This window comes from Lutjanus erythropterus, chromosome 14 (genome assembly GCF_056507025.1).
Source record: "Lutjanus erythropterus isolate fLutEry1 chromosome 14, fLutEry1.hap2, whole genome shotgun sequence".
NCBI lineage: Eukaryota > Metazoa > Chordata > Actinopteri > Lutjaniformes > Lutjanidae > Lutjanus > Lutjanus erythropterus.
Genome location: NC_139330.1, coordinates 20,591,440 through 20,610,574, shown reverse-complemented (window position 1 = coordinate 20,610,574; position 19,135 = coordinate 20,591,440).

Here is a 19,135-nt window from a genome sequence, read left to right as displayed (position 1 = left end):
TGTTTGAGATGTCTTTGTTCTAGAAACCAGACATTAAGGACTCTAATAATGTCTTTGTTATGATAACTTGACATTAACCAAGACAACATAGTGAATGTCTTTGTCATATGATAATGTCATGAATATCTTGTCATGAATTATTGCATAGATTTCAACTGGTATCACATGGACTTAAGGTGTCATTAACTGCCATTAACTGTTGTAAAGGCCAGTTTGACAAGTTACCTGATGGACATATAGCACTTGTTTGTAGCTAGTGTTAGCTAGTTAGCTCAGTACACCGTGGAGCTATTTAATTAGCTGACTCAGCCTCAGGGTCCCAAGAGCCAAAACCAGCAAGAAAACCACCTTGGTACTGTATTCCCTGTCAAACTTTAAAAAGTCTTGTCTAAAAAAAACTATTAATTTTGTCAATGTTAAAGAATAAGACCTAGTGGCTGAGTAGTGGCATTAACACTAAAGCTCTGGGATCTCTCAAGAACAGTGGAGGTAATATCAGAATCTTTTTCTTAACCTACCATGAGAGGTATTTACTTGTTTTTTTTGTAATGGATTAACACTAATAGCATTTCTCACAGTCACAAAGACCCTGAGACTCTTTTTTCAGAAGACTGAACAAAGACACATTTCTTTGAAATGAGAATCAAAACAGGGAAAAGCTACTTAAGAGGCTATTAAAATTAATTACTTATGTTTGCCCTACATTCCAAAAAGCCAATTCAGTCCATACCATGATTACACTGTATATAATGGAAACATTGTAATGGAATGTGCATTAACTAAGATTTGACAGATTTTCCATATTATATTGACCTGTTTAATCCTGTAACACATATAAGATGCAATACAATTAACCATGATGGATGTTTTCCTGAATTTTCATTATTCAGAGGGAAAAAAAATCAATGTTTACCATTTATTACATACAGTCCCACCGTGTATTTGGATAATGATATTCTGATAAAATTGTTCTGTTTATGTAAAACTGGTTTTGACCTTTCAAGGTAACGTATTTGTGCCACATATTTGTCAATTTTCAGTATAAAATTTTTTAATCCATTTCATCACAAAAAGTTATTCTGATTTTCCTTCATAACATGCCCTCCACACAAACACAGGGAAGGTTGCACCACAAAGCTGACTGTATTAAACAGTCCCTCACACATTTCTGAGAGCGCTTTACTCCAACAGACATTAATCATGTATCTTAGTCTTTGATATTGCAGAGTGGCACAACCATTTCTTTTAGGTCATCCCATTTGCTATTCCATTATCATATACATTAGGACAGGGGTAAATTAATCATTTATGCGTGGTGAATTCTATTACTGTACAATGTCATGTAATCATCTCTTAAAAGTTTCCTTCAGATGAGCAATGAGCTGAAGCCGTGCGAGCTGGGTTTTGCGAGTCTTCAATGTTTGACAAAATTATGATTATTCTCTGATAACAGCAGCCATGTTCACTTTGCTTTTATCAACTCCCAGTTGGTTTATGTGCCTCGTGTTCTGTGTAATGTCATTATTCCGGCCAGTGAGCCCTATGAGTCTGCTGATGGACATATTGTTTGTTTCTTCTTCTATGTAAAGCACCAGATGGTGTATACTGGTGTGAATGCAGCCACTCAAATACGTTTCTTGGCATCAAGATGCTAATACAGAATTGATGATTGCCATATTGTTTTTGACTGCACCCAAGGGTATTCACAAGGACAATAAATCTATAGGGACAGGCTGCATGTGGACAATGATGGATGTGTGTGCAAAGCAGGACTCCTTGAATATTAATTGATAACAACAGCTGAAAACATTCTCCTACTCTTTGAAGAAGCATAATAGTAAGGCTATACATGCAACACAGTGAGAAAAGCTCATCAATGCAGTGCTTATGAATACTGAATGATACCCCATTGTTTTGTGAGAGCACACTCATGGAAAACTAGACCCATCATGCTATACTCATATAACAATAAAACTCTAATAAATCTCTCAGTGAGGATTTTTGTCTGACTTGATGTGCCTGTCCCTGATGACTTTTACTTCCAGTCTACAACTACAGAGATTAATTAAACAGTGTGTGGAAAAAAAGCTCTCTTGGTCTGATTCTCAATTACTCTGTAATGAAGTGAACTGTATGGATAGCACAGGGTTAATTGTGTTTGTGTCTATTAAATTGTTCAGTGCTTTGCTAAAGCCGCTAATGAAATTCAAGTCTATTATTCTTTGCTGCATTCTCCTTTCACTTCCCTTTTCTGTTTTTGAAATTATGGTGTAAAATATGCACCGGGCTGAGAAGAAGTTGTATAACATGAATGTATCGAGGTGATTTATTATCATCATACAACACAGGGTTAATAAGGTTGCATACAAAATGAGTGTTGTATTTCCTTCATGATACACACAGATGATTAATTAAAGTCAGACTGGGATGGGATGAAAATATAAAATGAAATAAAATAAAGCAATAGATTTATTTCTATACACAGAAACTAATAAACTTAACTAATAAATCTGTAGTCGATTTGAATTTGTGCCAGGTTTAACATCAAAAGCAGCAACAAGATGGTGATGATACCATCAACATCTTCAATTAAAAAGTTCAATATCTGGGAAACACTGACCGTCAACTTTGAGTGAACTTGCACATCAAGTACCAGCAGTGTAAACACAGAGGCCTCCCCTCCCGTGCTGCAGCAGTCTGGCATGTTTCGTCCTGTCAGCTCAAAACTGTTCTGTCCTTCAAGTGCAACAGCTTAACGATTTCCCAGCCAGAGCTCGATTTCATCTATTTCATTTACCTGGGCGGACATTAGCCAGGAGCAGCCTTAAGTCCAAGCTGATCATTGCTTTGGTTCCAACTCTCCTCCTCTCCTCCTGCCATTGTCCACAGCGGTGCATCCAGCTGATCTGGCTGGGTTAATCTGTGACATAAAAGTGTACTCGATTTAGCACCGGACTGGACTTCAGCTGACTGTGGATAAAACAGGATTAAAATACAGCTGAACCAGAGACAAAACACTGGTACCTACATTACCCAAAATGCAACTTGACTCCTGATACTTGACTGTGGTTGCACCTGCTGAAGTAGGGCAACTTAAAACCTTTATTTTGGCTGTTGGGGCGTTTAGTAACTTCATGTTTGACAAACCACAGTATGAAAAGCACACTTGTAAATGAAATGAGTTCCATTGAGCTGCTTCAGTTTCAAGGTCCTGCCATTGTGCTTGCTGCCTAATTGTCACAGCAATGATGGTTTACTGGGACACTTGAATAGAACAGAGCCATAGTTAATTTTATTAGAAACACCTGTGCATTTCCTTCTATGACAAGCTGTGAAAAAGTCCCCTTCCCAGCATACCGCTGTTCACATTATAACCTGAGCAGCGGTCTAATCAACTAGAATAACTAGAAACACCTGTGTAATTGAGCCTGACTGCAGAAACAAAGTTCACGTTTCAAAGCTGCAATCTGTACATTTTCACATGTTCAAACCACAGAACAGAACATTTAATTGCTTGTCTTGCTGTTGTTGATAAGCATTAAAAACAGATCTACGTAATTTAAAAAATGTCTAATATTTAGATAAATGTTTTCCCTGATTTTTTTCCAGGATCACAGGGATTCTGTACTAAATAGGTGGTTCACCATCAGTGGCAGTTTTCTATCTTAAAAAAAAAAACTGGTGGGGCAGCAACCAGTACAATATAACAGGAAATCCCATCCTCACATCATGGGTCGATGCGTCGCTCTAAAAAACACTTTTAATGACAGAGCAGCTGCTTTTAGCGAGTCTTGTACACACAGGCTACACAGAGGAAAAGAGAGAGAAAGACTGTTTGTGTGTGTGTGTGTGTGTGTGTGTGTGTGTGTGTGTGTGTGTGTGTGTGTGTGTGTGTGTGTGTGTGTGTGTGAGTGAGTGAGAGAGAGGGAGATTGAGCAGTTTCACAAGGAACATTACCTCTGTCACATGCCTAAATTAAGAATTAAAAGTTTTCTATTGTCTTAAGCTGACACATCCAAGTTCAGAACAAGACTCAAGACTGCTGAGACCCACAATGAAGCGCTCAGACAACTTTTTAGAGGTACAGATCCACACTTAACAGATAAGCATAATCACACTGACACTAGTCACCATCTACATGTATCCATCCAGCACAACAATGTGGCCAATGCAGACTAGCACCACAAAGGCAAGGTCACAAAATGTGCTTTCACTCACTAAAACTGAGAGCTTACATGGGAGAAAGGCAGTACAGTCATCTCTCTCATGGGCAAACTTCTCAGTGACTTTGGGGATGAAGTCATGTTGCTGTTGAAGCCTCTGAAGCCTGAATTGTACTGACACACAGTCTCAAAAATTCAATACTCCCAGCGAGTCTGACGACTCGTCATGGCTGGGAGTGCTGTTTCACATCTTCCACCCAATACAAGTTATGATCTGACTGTTTTATGCTAACCACAGTTTTCTTTGAAAATCAATCCACGTTAAACCCAGCAATTTTAGACAAGTGATGACAATATCCTGGGGCTTTTGGGCGCTTTAAGGCCTTTAATCCCAATTTCTCCTCCAAACTGAGAATTTCAAACCTGCGCTTGTGCACAACATCTACTTTGTTCATCATCTCAAGTTATCTAGCATTAGATAAAGAGTCTCCCTCTTCCAATTGACTGTAAATCCAAGTGTTTGCACCACCAGACGTCACAGACAGATAGATGGCCAATCAACTCTGAAATATGAAATTGCAATGCAATAGAGCTACAGGCTGTTTTCCCCACTTGTCATCAAATTTGTGTGACCTACAGCACATTACTAACACTCTAAGCATGCACATTTACATTTTCCACTGCACAATACACACTGCATTGTGTGAGCAGGGCTAACCCCACATTTACCGCAGGGCCACCATGGGTACAGTACATGAACTACATGAACTAAAACCTAACATCAATGAGTTTTAAGAGGATGCTATATCCACAGAAAATGAATTATTTCAGGTATTATTATTTAAAATCATCATATCATTGTTGATTTGTTTGCACCGTTCTTTTTGGTGACAAGAAGTGGGGCTGTTCCCCACCTGCCCCTAATGACCAGTTGCCACCGTTCAGCATAGGCAGCTAACATAGTCATTAGCCGAGTGGGAATGAGTTTTTGAATTTGTGCAACAAATCTGAATGTTATCCTGTATTTTGAGATGGTTAATGACAGAAATTTGAACACATAGCTCTTTGCCATGACTGTAATCTGCAAAAAGCCACACTTAAATGGGTTTTTCACAGCTGGGCTGTAAATTAAAAGTCTTTGAGACCGTTCAACGATTTACTATGTCATTTTGAGAGTGAGAAACATGAGAGTACAGCAGAGGGCTGTGTTTTAACACTGGCTGCGGGTGAAGAGTGAAGGGTGGCTCAGCCAGGCAGCAGGCACAGCTGCAGGTTATCAGGTTGATTAGCAGCCTGATAAATAGCTGCCTGATAAATAGGCTTTCTCTTGGCTGGGACGGCAGGCACACGCACACACAAGTACTGGCAAGAAGGACACAGTGAAGCTGAGCCTTGCATTTCATGTATAATTTGTGATTAAATGAAGCAGTTGTGTGAGTCTATGCTTATGCATAACTGTCCTGAGCCCAGGCATCAATTAATGTGAGGCCTGTAACATGTTTTATAAGCAGTATAAATTTGTATTATGAATTGTGCTTCTTCCTTCTAAAACTTCACAAAAAAATCACAAAATGTATTTTCTCCCCAGGAAAAAGACTCACCAGTATCTGCAAGGTGGTAACAAAGGTTTTACTCAGCTGGGGTGGAAAAGTTTGTCTATCCATGAAAACCAAAAGTGAAATTGAAACAGACTTCAGGCCCATGTATGCTCCCTTTATGTACAAAAAAATGTTACACGGCTGTACTTTAAATGATGTAACCATCACTGCCTACATACCTCCATCCCTCCTTTATGGCATCAAATTTCTGACATAATCAAACATGGCAATACTGGAGGAAGCTGTAATAATGTACCTCTAGAGAAAGAGGCAAAAGTGTAGGCAGCATGAACTGAAATGTCTGAAATGAACACAATGTATGGACTGAAGGCTGCATCCATATCCGTATGTGTATCTAACGTACAGCATAGATGAGCCTTTAGCATATAAATCATGACATGAAGCATGTGACTTAAAACAATCAAGTTATTGCTCCAATGAAGTGATAAAAAGTGATGGCAGTGAAAAAAAACAACACATGCGGCGCAATGAGGAGACTAACCTTCATAAAATTAACACATGAAACAAACGGAAATGTCCAGATTTCCATCATGTTTTCCAGATAGTGAACTAATTGCATCATCTTCTTGCACCCTCTTCTTCTGAAGAGGCACTGGAATGGAGAATTAGCAGCATCACACTGTTTATCTTGTGCTCAACTCCTAATGTTCGAATAAAAGTAGTGGATGAAAACATTCATTAAGTACATTTCCTTTTGCAGATTTTCTTGCAAGTTCTGTTGCAACATTTGGATGGACACTTGACTGCAGACAACCTCTGAATAACAAAATGAAATGAAAAAAAAAAACTCTTTTAAAATGGGAGAATATCTCTATCTGGCAGTCTTGACCATCTAAATGATGTGCCATCTTTTTAAAGCTGTTTTTTTTTTTTTTTTGCAGGGAGACTTTTCTAAAAGCACAGATTCCACAGCGGCTAGTTTGAAAAAATCCCACTCTGGCAGCCCACTGATGCTGCCTCTGCCATGAAGGTTGGTGGTTTATAGCGTCTGAGCTGGCTTGAAGCCAAAGACACATCTCAAGAAAAACACACAATATCCAGCATTACGTCGAATCAGTAACACCAGATAAAGGTTATCTCACAGAAGTAAAGTCTTCTGTACATAAATCACGGATTAGAAGGTTTTAGCCATGTGAATTAATTTAGACACTGTGACCTTTGCTTCTGAGGTTCTTCTGTTTGACTGTGATAGCCCACAGTGTCAAATGTCATGGAGGAATCTGCAGTTCATACGAAGCACGACTACAAAAAGCACACGCTCCTTTTCATTCTTAGCTTTTAATAGAAATGCGGCGTTAGCTTAAATGCACAATCCTGTTGTGGTCATGGTGAAAATAAACTTTTAGTCAGTTGCTTAAAGATCCCCTCTACTGCCAACTTATTATCTATTGCTTAGCCTGTATGTTATAAATAGCCTGAAATTGCTTAATGCAGCTCATGCATACTGAAGTGCACGTGCTGGAGAGAAAAAGAGCTGGTCCACCTAAAAAAACGCCAGGTCCGAATTCTGTTCCCAGTTCAACCTTGAAGGTGTATATTGTTTCAAGAACAACTGACACTTTGCTCAAAAGACTTCAAAAAATGTAGCAGCCCTAGAGTGTTTCACTTCAGAAGTACCAATGTTTTACACACTCTGCTGGCATAACAATAGGAGATCAGATTTGTTCCTTTATCTTTGCAGTTCAAGGCTGGCTTTTTTGTCAAATGCAGACAGGCAGTAAATTGAACACTCAAAGTACTGCAAAGAGAGGAAAGAAACTGAGAGAGAAAAAAGACAGCAGGACGTAGGTATGAAAATTATGCTAAAGTTTAGTTTCCTCTTTCACTGAGTTAGGCACTGACATCACTGTTTTTGATGTATGTGTGTATTTTAAAATACTGGTACAAAAAGAAGCTTGGGAAGGTGCCAGTTGAGTGTCTTCATTTGAAAGTTGGAGTCTCTGGAAAATTTGTTTGCGTGGTTGTTACATCTCATCAAGCTCATCTTTTTTCTGAAGTTTTTGAGTGAATAATCAAGCAAGAAAATGACACACACTTAGCAAAGACGACTCTGCCTTCCAATATTGTGATGCAGTTGCAGAGGGAAACGTTCAGTGTAGCGTGTAAGTTCTGATTGAGTTCTGAACGATTATATTTTCACTTCTGCATAGCTGTGATTTTGCACAGCTGAGATCCTGTTTTGTTTTTTTTAAAATGGCACTCCCAAGAGACAGAGAGATCTAGACAGTTTTTTAAAAATCAGCTTTTCTGGTGTGTCCTGTGAATGACCTTACACGGAGAAAAAAGGCAGCAACTGTCGACGAGTGAAACAGACATTGGCCTGAGTTTTAAAATTCGCGTTTACTGTTGCACTTCACTGCCGTTTGGTATCTCTTAGAACTTCAACACTTTTATCATCATCCAAAGCAACTACAGACATTTTATTTTCACAGACTGGATAAGAGAAGAAGGCGAGTGGTTTTATGGCGAGGCTCTTTTCAGTTGCCGAATCGTTCACACTACACCACATGGCAATTTCACACTACACAACTCTGTGGTTGTGATAATCTGTGTTTTGAAATGTCCAACAGAATATTTGTTCCCTCTCCACCAGCTTTGCTTCCAAATCCAAGATCCACTGATCTTGTTGAAAGAAAAGTTTTAACATCCATTAAAAAAAAAAATGAATATACACTGCATTTAATTACTGTCATGGTACACAACCTCAGCCTCGTTAGTTCATGTGAGGACATCTTTATCTTTCCTTGATCCGTTAGATCCATGGAAACTTCTCATTGGAAAACTAATCTGAACTCTCCCTTTACTAGGCAATGTGTTTTCTCCTTGACTCATTAGTGATTACATTCATCTTCTGCTGATTCAAGGTCTAACTGGGTAAGCTGACTATCCATTATAAACATTTTAGTAGTATAATTTTTGTTTCCTGTCCAAGACTGCTCTGCTCCATTCTTTTATGACTATTTTTTTTTTACTGTTGACGTGTCAGCTTTGGATATCCAGTCAAGGAGATCAATTGCACAACAGTCTGATCCCTCTCCTAAGCCAGGCACGCGCTCTCTGAGTCCAACAAAAGCAGGGCTTACCAGAAAGCAACACTGCAGCTTCTCTTCTTGGCTGCAAGGTGCCTCACTGCTCAGTCAGTCAGTCAGTCATACAGTACATGTACACACACACACACACACAAACAGCCACACATAGACACTGCACATTGTACCCAAATGGTTAGTGATCAAAAATAGTCCGTGTCTTCATTTGTTGTGTTAATGTGTCCAAAGATAAAATACTGTCATGCAATGGAAAGTACACATAGGTACCAACATTTAGGGCCTGTTGCAACAGTGACCGGATACCTTGTTGACATATTTGTTTGTTCTTTTGTTTTTGATTGTTGATGCTATTTTACAGCTTGTGTAACAAAATGAAAAATCAAAAAAAACAAAAACAAAAGCAAAACAAGATGGATAAATTCAAGGCTGCTTTTCTGCCAATTTGACTGGGCCTTCTCCAAGTTAAAATCATTTTCAGCAACACTTTTAGGTGGCTGTTGATTGGGCAGTCCGCTACTTTGCTGTGGACTGAAATGTCTCAATCAATATTGGATGGATTGCCATACCTGTAAACCTCATGATCTGTAAAGATGATCTTGCTCTCCAGAGGATGAATCACTCTTTCTTTTCCTCAAGCACCACCATGAAGTGTCTCCACAAATGTTGGATCGATTGCCACAAGATAAAAGCAGAAATGGCACAACAAACTCACTTTTCCCCCTCATTTTTGGACAACAAATCTATGTTGAAATCATGGAAATAAATATTTAAATATGATTAATTTGCAAATGGGCCTGTAGCAGAGGACCTACCCAAACTATGGCTGTTTCACTGGCAGTGTCAGATACAGCCGCTAACGGGTACCTTGTGCTTCACTATCAGATGCTGAGGGGTGGAGACAGACGGTCTGTATGTGACCAGCTGGGATGAGAAAGGTTAGAAAGAATATTTGTTGTGTTTGCTGCCACAGAAAAGAAATAAAAGTCCCTGTTCATGTAACTTTACAATGGCGTCTTTATACACTTCACAGCAGAGTTGTCCCAGACTGTGAAAAGCAAGCTGCCAGTTGGACTAAAGACAATTAAAATAGCCTAAAACCACATATCTCCCAAGTAAGTTTTGGAGCTAGAAGCTGCAAGCACAGTAAAAAAAAACAAGATCAGATGATTGATCACAGATTTGAATGATATTTGAAACAGAAACAGGTCAAACCTTTCTCTCATTTCATACATGAGGTGACCGTTTGAACTCTGATTTACCACTTACCTGTTAATGTGTCAGGAGGGTGTAGTCATCACTTTTTCTGTGTGACTAACCCTAACATTTGCATGCCCTCTCCCTGAATATTCAATTCAGCTCACATGATTTGATGATTATTTGTGGTACAGATCAATTCCTATTCTGCTGACACACCCAAGAGATGATCAGCAGAGTTCTTATTCTATGTAAACAGCTGCTCAGTGGACCGATTGAAGTAATACACTAAATTATTTGACAAGACCCAGAGATTGTATTACGATTCATAAATCACTCTCTGTAACTTCAAGGGCTTCCCCATCAAGAAAACAGCTGATGAATTATACAATGTGTTCCTGTGTAAATGCATGAGGGGTTTTGAAAGAATAAGACAGGCACCGCTGCAGGCAGTGGTTGACACAGACGAAGTGTGTTGCTCCACTATAAAGTGCTGCTAATCCGCCAACATCTGTAGCCTTGAAAATGTTAAACAAGTGTCTCATCAATATGATTATTAAAAATCTGGTTTATCTTTCTCTCTGAGAATAATACAACGTGTTATTTTATCGTACCTTTATCATGAATGAAACAGAGCCCTTCTCCCCATAATCTGATATTTTCTAATGAGAACTTCAACATGGTTTGTGTCAAATGGCTTCACAGAAGTGGATCTATATTCCCAGGGTCATATATTCCCAGATATTTTAACTATTAATGTAAAGCCTTAATGGTTCATCATGCTTTCTACTTTTTAAAATTAACATTTAAAATGAACTTATAGCATTTTTCACAACAACTGTAAGGAGAAAAAACAAAAACAACGTGACTTAGCTGTGTTCAGTGGAATCAAGCAGTTGTGCCTTTAAGAGAAGAGAAAGACTTTAATATGGAGTCAAGCCAAATAGGCTTAGGCCAAACCAGCCTGATTTTCTCATGTAGTATCAAATATTTTAGTGATTGTTGTTGAAAAATCAGATTAAATGGAAAATTATCTTAACACCATTCAAAACATGTGACATCTAGTTTTTATAGAAAGTCTGTGTCCATTTCAGTAACATTTGAATGAAGATTCTTGAATTTATAGATGTTAATTGACTTTGCATACTTAAAATCAGTGAATGTGCTGAAAAAATGCAGCTCTCTCAGGGTCATTTTTAAAAACTTTTTGAAGTTTGGATTGTGAAATGTCTCAAAATTCAGTGTCCTTGTAATTAGCCACTTTAATCAATCATTACCGAACTTCAGTCATCGATTGAGTCATGACCTTGGATTGTGCAAACCAGTTACAGTCAATTATGAATTATAAACTTTTCACATCTGTTGACCCCTAAGAGACAGAATATCCCAGTGCTGCTCAGCGAAGCCTGAACCTAGCATCCAAACCGATTCAGCAGGTTTGGTTACAATAGTTTCAGCCAATTTTGATCCATGTTCAGTGTTAAAATTTAACTTAAAAAGCACTGGTTTAAAATGTATAATTTTAAAACCATATGGAGTATTAAAAATCCGGAGTAGTGAAAAAACTGATTTGGACAGAATAACAGACATTTTAGGGGTGCGGTTGGCTTATAAGAATAGATGTGTTTGGATCCACCATCTTGGCCAGTCAGCAAATTTTTTTTGCTTATTTGTTTTTGTTTTCTTATCTGGGTAGTGGGTGAGATTTCTAACCTATCTGCTGAGTTTAGGAACTATAGCTGTTACAGTTTCTGAGATCCAGATAGTTTTAGAGCACAAGAAGAAGAAGATATAGAAAGATAAGCCAGGTACAAAGGGCTTCCAGCTGCTTTACTGCTTGGACCCTTTAATAATCAAATGTGATGAAATACAGTATAGTTATTTTAAAATTACTTGGCTTAATTTTCAAGACATTTACTGTACAGTGATATAAAGTTACATAAAAGATTTTGGCCAGATCACCCACCCCTACTGAGTGTCTGAACCAACTGTCATGCTATAATCCATTTTCAAACCTCATCAGAGATTCTGTGGCTCTGTTCTTTTTCAGTCTGTTGATTTGGCTACATAGCTAAAGAGTTTCTTGGAGCTATAAAAGTTATGTTTTAGCTTACATTTAAAAGTATTGGCTATATTTTGTGCCTCTACGCTCCATCAAACTTTTTGTAGAAATCACAGAAACCTGGCAGGAGTGCCTGGATCTCATGGGTAACATTATGAGGAGTTAAAATGGCAAGATCGATTAAAAAAAAAAAAATGGTATGAGGACAATTCAGCAACATCACGACATTACCTAGAACCACACAAGCACCCAAATCTACACTTACAACACAGTAAGACTTTGTAATGTATAATTTCCTTAAGTACTTAACAAATCATGCCCATTTATTTGAGCAAAGAGAATAGGATTAATGGCATAATTAGTGAGTTGTCTGATTGGGTAATCTTCCTGTTTAAACATGTTTGAAATTAATTTGAGCTTCACTCATCCATCATTCATGCTATTCATGTTCTCTATGCAGTACTTTTTCCTTTGCTGTCTTATAGCTTAACTTGATTATGCTCCAAAACTTTTGAATTATCTCGACACCAAATGTGGTGAAATTGTTGAGCCTAGTACAATATTTTAAGTCTGTTGTAGGTTTATTGTTTGCCACACTTAAATGTACTTTGCTAAGTCTCGCTTAGCCTCTTAATACTCCAACTTCATGTATAGCTAACGTAAGTGGTAGTGGTTTGTTTTTGTAGTTAATCTTAGAAGTTGGTGGACAAAGTACTCAAGTACTTGAGTGAAAGTATAGATACTCCTAGTCAAATATTACTCAACTACAATTGAAAGTGGCTCAGTCAAAATTTTACTAGAGTTAAAGTTCTAGAGTACTTGCTTTTTAAAATACTCAAGTATTGAAAAGTAAAAATGACAAAGTAAATTTTCTAATATCAGTACCTTGCTGTATTGTTTTCACAGTGCAGAACAGCTACAGAACCTTGTACCTCTCTGAAAGCACCTAATGATGCACTGACTTGCTTGTAGAACCACTCTGTTAAACAAAGCTTATAGAAACACCTGTAAAAACTTCAGCATAGAAATACAATCAAAAACAAAAAGGACATCTATTGTCATTTTAAGTATTTATTTAGACACCAACCCCAAAACAGGAGGGCTTTTTTTCTCCCCAAACATTCACTATGGGGAGTTGCAAGTTTTACAATACAGCCTGTTACCACAAACTACATCTCTGCTTTCAAGAACTCGCCATTCAGTTGAACCACTTGGCTACACAGGAACACAGCGTGTGTCGAATTGCATCTTTTCTTTTAAAAAAGAAAAAAAAAAAAAGAACAACAACAGCTGACTTCAAAGTTATGCTTAGCCTAAAAGTAATAAGTACCGACAACCTTCCTAGAAATGTAGTGGAGTTAAAAGTACAGTATCTGTCTTTGAAATGTAGTGGAGTGAAAGTCAGAATTTTCCAAGAAAACAAATTGGAGTTGCTGACTTCCTGAATGCCAGCTGGTGACCTCCGTGACGACTTAACTCTTAAACGCTGATTCTTTGCATTTACAATCTTCACGGGTTGTCCAGTGTGGTGGCATTTTCTGCTGAATAGAGCACTGAGTCAGAAAACTTGTCAGTCTGTAAGGTTTGCTCAGGCATCTGCAGATGGACTCACAGCACAGTCAAAGAATGAGCCCAGAACAGAGAATGTGTCAATGTTTTTTACACAGATAAATGCAAGGTCAGGAAGGGGTGAGTTGCATATTGTTATCACATGATGGTATAGGACATTTAGAAAAACAATACAGCAATTCTGGCTTCTTCTGTCTCATGTTATCTTGTGATTCATCGGGCCTTCCTTCCTCTCTGGCGTGTTCTTGGGTACTTATAATATGTAGGTACAGGATTACATGAGAAATGGGAATTTCCATGACACCGGTCAGAACAGGAATTGGGAAAGTGTCAATAAATCCAGGTCTCTCTCTCTCTCTCTCTCTCTCTCTCTCTCTCACACACACTCACACACACACACACACACACACACACACACACACACACACCTCTCTCTCTCTCTCTCTCTCTCACACTCACACACACACACACACACACACACATTGAGATGCCTCTCATTTATCACTAGTAGTGAAGATGTGGTTTCTATGAGACAAAACCAAAGAAAAATATGCACAGACGTCAAGCCATTATAACAACATAGTCACACATAAAGCATATGAAAAAAGATAAAAGCAAGTTTAAGACTATAATATTAAGAAACATAGCTAATATAACATGATGAAAGCAATAATATAATGCAGTAAAAGCCATGCAAAATTATGAATAACGGGAAAAGGGAGAATGCGATCCTCATTAGGGAGCGTCATCAAATAGATATCCTCTGTACTCAGGGAGGCCCCAACCCATTACTATGTGGCTTTACACACAGAGGGAGAGTCAAGAAAATGTACAACAGTCATCTGCAAAGATTGACAGAAAGCAGTCCGAAAGAGCAAACACATGATTGGGAAGCCTAGCAAAGAACATGCAAACATACTAAAGGTGTCAAACTGTCAGTCATCTATTGCCACACACAGCCAGTGGTCTAGTTAATGTTAGTGGGTGGTCTCTGTAGTTCACGTTAGCGGTACCGCAGTAGCAGTTGGCCTTTATACCAAACGTTAGAAGTTTGTCTGTGTAGCTAACATTGGCGGTTGGTCTTTCCTGTAAAATTTTTTTGTAATTACATGTTGAGGCCTTGTCACTGTACTGAGATGTTTTTTTTTTCTGATTTAAAGACAAAGTAATGGCAGAATTTTCACTTAGTGAAGCATCTTTTCACTAAAGGCCATAATAATGAATTTTTAATTTAATTTAATTTTTTTTAATCCTGTTATTAATCCCCACTGTTATTAAATGGATTTGCGATCTTTTTCTGCAACTGTAATGGATTACATTTACCTTTTTTGGGATCCTAATTATGTAATCCCATTACATGTAATCCGTAAGTCCCTAAACCTCTTGAAATGTGAAATACTCATAGGGCAAGCGTGATGTTAAGTAAGAGGGCAGTTCAAAGTTGACTCTTAAACAGAAAGTGAGTGACAGAGATAATGAATGGTAAAGAGGCATCAGCCAGGCTCAGGTCACACAGACCAGTCAGCCCAGAGGAGACAGAGAGGAGGTTGCTGAAGTCAGAGCCTGGAGTTAGAAAAAGGTCTCATGTGCTCCTTCCCATTGCAAATCCATTACTTTAGGCTTCCCTTTAGGCTGCCAGTTCCTCTGACTACACTTCTCTCAGCACGCAGCTGCCTCATAGGTGCTAAAAAGTACAGCTCTCATCATTCCTTTTATCGATCCTGCAGAGAGTCACAGACTTCCAGCTGGGGGTTTGGGGTCAGAGGGCAGGAGCATGACCACCAGTCATAAAGAAACAATAAAAAGTCCACGGCAGCACATGGTTTCTTCCTGGAGAGCTGACTCTGGTCATTTGTAGTTGGAGATTTCACAGAAATTGCACTTAAATTGTAGTAAAACAGAGAAGAGTGGAGCCACTGTCTCTATTTTGGGCGCGGTTTGTGCTTAAAAAATGAAATTTCACTATGAGAAGTAGAAAAGAGATTGGTTTTAGCCCTGCACTTTCTATGTCACTTAATGCTGTTTACAAGGTTCGTTATGAGGATTAAAGTTGGGGTTTCCCATGAAACTGCTCTCAACAAAGTCTGTGGATTATCTTAAGTAGCAGAGTCATGATTTCTGCTAAGAGACATTGTTGATATTTTTTGGTACTTCGAGCACCACAACATGAGCTCTATCTGCTTTTATTATATTTGGGAGAAAGCAGAAATCTCTAAGGCTGATATCTCTAAAACTCACAGCAAAACAATCCAGATGGATAAATAGCACTACAGGTCAGAGGAAAAATAGGTATTTATCACTAGCTTTAAATCAGAACTTCCAGTATACAAATTTAGTGCATAAATACACATTTTATATTATATACCACTATATTTCTTTGTTCTTCTATGAATACTGAGCATCTTAGGTTAAAAAATATTGCTTCCTGTGAATAGTTGATAATATATAAAAGTAAGGGTAAACTTTATTGTCATATATTCAACCATACAGAGTACAATTATACAGTCAGATTCAGTCTCAGCATTCAAGCCATCCAAGTATTATGAGCAGTGGGCAGCTGCTGTGCAGGTCTAAGCCAAGGCCTTGGTCAGGGGTGATTGGAGAAATGATCTAGCATACAGGTTTTTGATAGATGGTACTTTTTCAGTTTTTACTAGTACTTTCAGACTTAAACATGCCCTGATGTTCAGAATGCTTCTTGTATTTCCTGATGTTTCACCGCAACGTTGTAGAAGTCATGTTGGAGTAAATTTACTTAAAGTTTAAAAGTGCTTTCTAAATAGTCTGACAGCAAACGATTAGCACTGTGACAGGGCAAGTGGCCCTGTAATTATGCACAGCTGCAGTGTTTGGATGCTGGATGAGAGAAACTTTTTTTTTATCCACTTGAACTTTGGGTGTTTCAAGTGAATCAAAAATAGCCACCAACTCTTCCGCTATGCCCTTTACTTGTGCAACCAACATTTTCCAATATGGTTTGAAGAGCTGGCTGCCGTCTTCATTGCACATTTAAAAAAAAAAAAAGAAAATACTGGGCAAGTCAGAGGTGATGCTTGTTTAACTGCCTCGCTTTCGCTTGGGTAACTGACAAGGGTTTAGTTATTTTGGAAAGCTGATTAGATTTGCTTGGGAAATGTGAGAGTGAGAAAAAGCACTTCCCTGAACATTTCGTTATAGTTTATAACGGGACGCCCCAAGAGCAGCTCCTGTTCAGTAACGCTGTAGTGAGGCTGGTTTTCTTATAAATCTTGTCGTAGGTACACACAAACACATACACACTACATGTCAAACTGAGAAATTGTAAAAGTAAATCAAATTAGTTTGTAATGTTCATCACTGTGACTGAAGGCTTAATATTAATATAGCTGTACTTGAGATGTTCAGTAAGCTTAAGATATTGAGTTTATTTGACTAGAAAAGTTTATTTTTTCTTAAAATCATCACAAATTTACCTCAATTTGTCTTTTCAAATTTAGTCAGCTTAATTTAAGAAACTTTATTCTAAGCAGCTGGATTGGTAACTTTTCAAAGTTAAACAAATAGATTTTTTTATACAGTAGCACATTCAAACACTCATTTGTGTTGAGGTTACTTTCACATAAATATTGATTTAGACATGAGACTAATACGTACTGTATTACATCACAGCATGGACATGTCATTAAAAAAGACAGGATGTGTAAGTAAGACAGTTTGCAACAAGAAGTCTTTCTCTGAGGTGAGGTAAGCCTCTCACAGTTGGTGATAAAATAAACCCCAGAATGTTCATATAGATTTACAAGTGTGTTGAAATAAATATCTGATGAGCAAAGCCAACAATGGATGACTGCACAACCCACTCGCTGCAAACTCAGGGTGCATAAATTCAACAGAATAATGTTGAAAATGTTAGATTTTCTGTTAACAACAAAGAATCCTGGGAACCTTTATCTAAATATAACTTGTGGTCTGCTGTCTGTATTATAGTCTGAACATAAAAATAGGGCAGGGATTTTCCTTCGAGATCATTATTATGACTAATACAAGAACTAAAACATATTTATGAAGCAAATAATTAATGGGTCAGCTGAAAATATGTTTAAAGGATATTAGATGAAGCGGTCTGGTTTCATTTTCTAACTTAAGTAAATAATTTGCTATATCCTGTAAATGTAGATGCAACCAAGCATGGAGTGTTTAATAGTTAGTGAGGGAAATCAGTAAGCGAGACTCTGTCTTGGGTGTGTTCAGAGGCAGTGTATGGGGTCGATACACAGCACAGTCTCTGTGGAAATGCACAGCGTTACAGATCTCTGCAGCTCATAGTCGGCCCTTATTAAAAACCAGGGCCAGGCAAGTCTCTGCTGAATATCATAACCCTTTATCTTTTAGTGTGCTGTCTGAGCATTAGAACACATTTAGCCAGTCCAGCCAAAATGCAGTCATTTGTTGTCTAATTTTAACAACTTATGTTATTTATTTATCCTTTATTTCAGCGAACCTTATCGCTATGAAACACAGCGCTGCTGAATCCTCACATTAAGAGCTATTTCATTTGTTTCAGAAATACAGCTCATGTTGGGAATTGCAACAGAGTGAATAGCTGAACATTCATATTCAGATGGCACCTGTGTTTTAAAATTATCTCCGTTTTTTCTGGGTGTGGAAGAGGAGTAGATTCCCTGCACAAACAACTGGCCATTATAAATAATATCATTTCATATATACAAATACAGATGTACAAGATAAACAACTGTTAATTTTAGAGCATTTGACAATTTACAGCTGGGATGTTGTGAACTGCGGGGTAATGGCTTGTTGAAGCACTTGTAGCTCATCAACATCCCAGCTGAAATGAGTTACATTATCAGTTCAACTCGATTTAATGTCTTTTATTGATGAGGCAAATGAGCATCACTTTGCAACATACTAAGTTGTACTTTGACACAAACTAGAAATAGCATGTTCTTTATTAGACAACATTAGACAATTTATTAGAACATTGTTAGACTTTATAAAATGGTAATTACCCATTTCACTTCAGTTTACATTACAGTTGTGTTGTAATATGTAATAAGGGTCTAATACTGTTTAATAAAAAATACATTATGTCTGCTTTTTGTCAAATTTCATACAGTGTGCAACTTATTCATGTGCTATAAAATAAAGTGTGACTGTTACCTGTGGCTGGATTCTGTTTAACCTCCCCTTCCCCTTCCCCTCCAACCAAAACTAATACTCAATATAATATGAATTTCATGCTGTTACAATCTCTTTGTGATCTGGTTTAAACGTTATCCTTAAATATTAATATCATTTTATTGTTATTACCAGATTCAGCTCTCATGTAATTTATGAGTCAAACTCACCGCAGGCTTCTCGTTAACCAGCCAGGCGTCAAACAGTGGAATTAACTGTCACAAACTTGGTTCAAATGACATGTGAGTAGTGTTAAGTGTCTCAGTGCTTTCAACCTACTAAAAAAAAAAGTACTCGAAAGCC